This window comes from Macrobrachium nipponense, chromosome 34, assembly GCF_015104395.2.
Source record: "Macrobrachium nipponense isolate FS-2020 chromosome 34, ASM1510439v2, whole genome shotgun sequence".
Classification (NCBI taxonomy): Eukaryota; Metazoa; Arthropoda; class Malacostraca; order Decapoda; family Palaemonidae; genus Macrobrachium; species Macrobrachium nipponense.
In genome coordinates, this window is record NC_061095.1 from 69,948,343 (window position 1) to 69,953,154 (window position 4,812).

The window sequence follows — 4,812 nt, forward strand, 5'->3', positions numbered from 1 at the left end:
GGTTACCGTAATGGGCTCCACACACACACACACTACGCGCACACACAGAGAGAGAGAGAGAGAGAGAAGAGAGTTGTAAACCTCATTCTCTGGAGAGACAGAATTCTCATTTAGTCCAAATTTTCGATTCCTTAAACGACGAAATAATGAAGAAGAATAAACGAGAATAAAAGAGGATTGCTTTCCGCTAACTCCCTTATAAATGTTCCTTAATCACCCTTTTAGGAACCATTTTTATCTCCTCCATTTTCGTAAGAGGAAACTCCTTTCACACGGAGGGCGAAGAGGCAGGAAATTGTCTGGGAGAAATTATTTGCAATTTCCTGTCTCCAATCTCTCTGCCTTTTTACCGAATGAAATTTAGTTAAATTTTGTCTATAAATAAATTCTTCTACGTTATGAAATTCTTATTCCTTTATTATTAAATAAATTCCATTGAATATTTTGTGTAAAAACTCCTGCAAAATAAAATGATGCCAGAATAAGTGTCACTAAATAACCACTGTGTAATCTAAACAATTATCAAGGTGACTATCGTATAACTGAGACCATGAGATTTACAGAAATGGCGAAACGAAAGAGAAATTTGAGATATTTTACCTTTTTGAGGACAGATCAAAGTTCAGGAATGTGCAGCCAGATGTTGATGAACATCAAAGTAATATGACAAAAGTCAATGATTTGTTGATATATCAAAGTATTATGTGAAACGATTTGAGGGATATCCTTTCATTTTATGACTCTAGACTTTAAACTTGCGGCCATAATAACATTCTAAATATTCTTTACAAAAAACCCAATCAATATATTGTGAACGATAAAGCCAACCTTTCATACGTCATTCTGTAGAGCGAATGAGAATTTTAATGTTATTTACTACGAGAGGGCATCCTGTATCATATATTCCACCTTTCAGGGCTGAATTAATCAAAAGAAGTGTATTGTTCACTTAAGAGAAACAAACGTAATAACTTCCATCTAATGGAGAACAGGTGACCACTTCAATTCCCCCACCCGTTTACATTCGACAACAACTACTGTTTTGCATCTGACTAAGAAATTGGAATGATTCAAATTGAATGCCAACATTTGTCCTCGGAGAAAAGGAGTTTGTCTGGGAAAATACATTCAGCTATTTCTTTTATTATAAAGGAAGTTCTCCACATTTTATTATTGTAATAAGCTTTTCTATTACTTTTTACTATTACTTATTTGGAACAGCCTCTCTGCTGAGGATGTCGTGGAATTGGAAACATCTGAAGTTCAAACGAAGGTCAATGCATTACTACCCTCATATTATTCTCCTTGCCTTTTAATTATTTGTATTAATTTATTAATTTAATTTTCCTTTTATAATAAGTGAGCATCCTTCTTCCTGTATTTCCATTTACCTCTTCTTACTTCCTTCCTAATTGGACATCATAATATTCTTTGGAAGCTTGAATTCCAAGTCAATGGCCCATTTGGTGGGTCCTGTCCCATATAAATTAATCTCATCTTCTGAGTGATAATAATGATAATTATTAAGAATCTCTGGGGACATCTAAAATTTTGTCGTCCCAAAAGAATGTCATTTACAGATGCATTTTTACTGGTTTCTCAAAGGAAAATAAGCTACGATGAAATCAATGGTCTTAAAACAGAGCGTTGACGATAACATCTACTGAATAAGTAAGTGTCATGCTCAGTACCTGATGAGAATTTACAACAGGCGATGCTAGTTTGTGTATTAAGTGATAGAGTTAAATATACTTTTAGGGAAGATAAAGCCGACTGGAAACATCCTTCAGCCCCGAGGGCTGAAGTAGTAGGGGAAGGCTCTCTACCTTGCTGTTAATCTCGAGTAAAAGGTCAAAGAGTGAATAGGAATCTTGCTCAAATGATACACCAGTGCTTGGACATTGGAATTGTAACCTATATTATTATTATTATTATTATTATTATTATTATTATTATTATTATTATTATTTATTATTAGGGAAAAACTCTCTATCGCGAGAGTATATACAATGTTGTAGAGGGTCCACAATAATACAAAGTGTTGAGTCCGTGTATAATTTTTAAGACTTTACAGAAAGCTTTCGAACCCTTCCCTGGGCTCATCTTCAGTCCAGACTTCAAATGAACAATAAGCTACAACAGGTACAGAGGTAAATTTAAAATCAAGAGTCGTTGAAGATCGTTGACAACGGTCGTTAGCTCGTTAATGGGCCAGGTGAAGAAAGCACCACCTGCCGGTATGTCAACAGCTCTTCTTGTGAGGAGAAATGGTATCCATGTTCTCGATTTAAAATGAATGTAAACGTGGACAATTTTAGTAGGGAAAAACTCTCTATCGCGAGAGTATATATAATTGTTCTAAAGATTCCACAATATTTTTGTATTATTGTGGACCCTTTACAACATTATATACTCTCTCTCTCTCTCTCTCATTACATACATATACGTACACGCACCATGATATTTCGCGCATCGTCCGTTATTCATATCACCAGATAATCCAATATCCTTTCCACGTCAGTTTATCAGGCTTCCTTCATCTCATTTACTCTCGATTATCCCTTCCCCATTTTTTTTTTGCATCGAGTTCTCTTTCCCTCACTTCCCCTCTTCCTCTGTTATCAACGCATCCATATTCCTTTTATTTATTATTTTCTATTTTTTTATTCCTTTCCAATATTATATATATGCATGCCATTCCTGACGTGACCTCCGTATCTTATATTAAAATATTTAAATTGAAATTCTGCATTTAAGTCTTCTATCTGCACTTATTTGACCCCTTATGGTGACTCTATGTGGAATATAATTTTTATACTATCTATGCCTTCATTTCGTATCTTGGTTGGTCCAGGTGTCCACGTCAGGCTTCTCGACCCTTTCAGCATCTTGCTATATCCCGCGGGCTTCCATAGGAAAAGAGTCCGTGCTGGCATAAAGCCAACCAACAGTACAGCGAATTTTGTAACAGTTCTAAGAACATTCACAAGAAGATAAAGATTAATAAGATTAAGGTAAAAAGAAACATTCACCTCACATATCAAGTAACAGACAGTTTCAAAAACATTTCTGAGACCGTATTACCCATCCTCACCCACCCTTCTCCCAAACTGCCCCCCCCCCCCCCCCCCCCCCCCCCCCCCCCCACCCCCCCCCCCCCGCCCCTCCTTTCATTTGATACACGGTCATCGGAAAATACTTTGTTCCTCTTGCAAAGTCAATTCATCTGGACTGTCGATGATAAAATTCGGGTGAGCGATGACCAATCTCCGTGTCCTATAAGTCGAAAAAGTGGGGCTTCGCTTGAAAAGGATTTTATAGAATCTATGAAAATGGATTACTTCGTTTGGTATGAAAAGAAAATACACTAAGAGGTAGGTGAATTGCAGAACCAAAAGTCAAGTTTGATGGAATCAATGCTATTTTCAGTCACATATCTAATTTCGAAAAGTACAATAAATTAAAATTTAGACTAGAATTATATAACTCTATAAAAAGGAATTTTTGTTTTTGTTTGGTATGATAAAGCTGTTGATTTTGAGGAAATAGACTAAGAGATAGTTGAATGGCATAGCCAAAGTCAAGTTTGATGAAATAATTGATATTCATAATCACATTTAATACTGAAAACACACAAAATTGAAATTAAGACTTTATGGATTTATATGATTCTGTGAAAAAGTTTTCTGTTATGATACGCAGTTGGTTTTGAGGAAATAGATTAAGAGACACCTGAACTGCATAGTGATCAATCAAGCTGGATGGAATAACGCTATTTTGAATCACATTTACAATCTAAAATTACAATAACTTGACATCAAGAGTTCGCAGAATAATGAACAAACACTACCCATGACCAACAGAGCGTAAATGTTCCACTTCCATCTGCTGACATATTTGATATCATCGTCAACATTAGTACCGGATGAAAACTATTTGTTTTTGTTGAAAAGTCCTGTTGCCTGAATTGAATATGATAGCGTCGATGGATATAAACACCTGTCATGGCTGCCGACTCTTGATATTTGGGAAAGCTGCGTTTTAAACCATTACGGGGGTTTTGGTATTTACAAACGTATGAATGCTATTTATGGTTGTGATAGTTTGCTTGTGCATGACTTCATCTCCGTTTTTACGTTGCAAGTATCGTAACGTCATTCACTTTATAGATATATATGTGTATGTATGTATCTTGTATGTATAGTTTATCCAATTCATCTTCATGGAAATGAAGTGTGGAAGTTGAATATTACTTAAAACGACCACCGAGATGAATTACGTACTTAATACAAAAGGCCCAAGAATAATTATTGGAAGGATTATATTAAATTTATTTATTCATTTATGTAATCATTCATTTATAAAAATATTCGAATTATAAAGTAAAACCGACCTGGAATCCACAGAATCTCTACGAACTCCTTAGAACCTTCAAGTGTCCTCTAGAAAATATAATCACTTGAAGAAACGGAGAAAGATTCAGGCCTCGACGATGTTATATATAACAGCTCCAAGACACCGACCCCCCTCTCCCGCCCCAGTCACCCCTCATCCTTAAGCTACAGCTCTTGGGAACTTTTTATCTGGAAGGGGAAAATAAAGTCCGCCATTTTCTCCCCGAAGTCCTTCAAGAAGTCGGTTGGTGTAACGAAGATATTTTTCTCCTCACAAACTTTTTTGTTTTGTTTTATGGAAACTTTCCCCTGAGAGGATTTTCTTCTGGACCATCAGGACTTTATTGTTCCTGGAAGAGGAAATCGAGCTTGATCAACCTTCAGGAAGTAAAAGGATATAAGGTCTATTTTATTATTA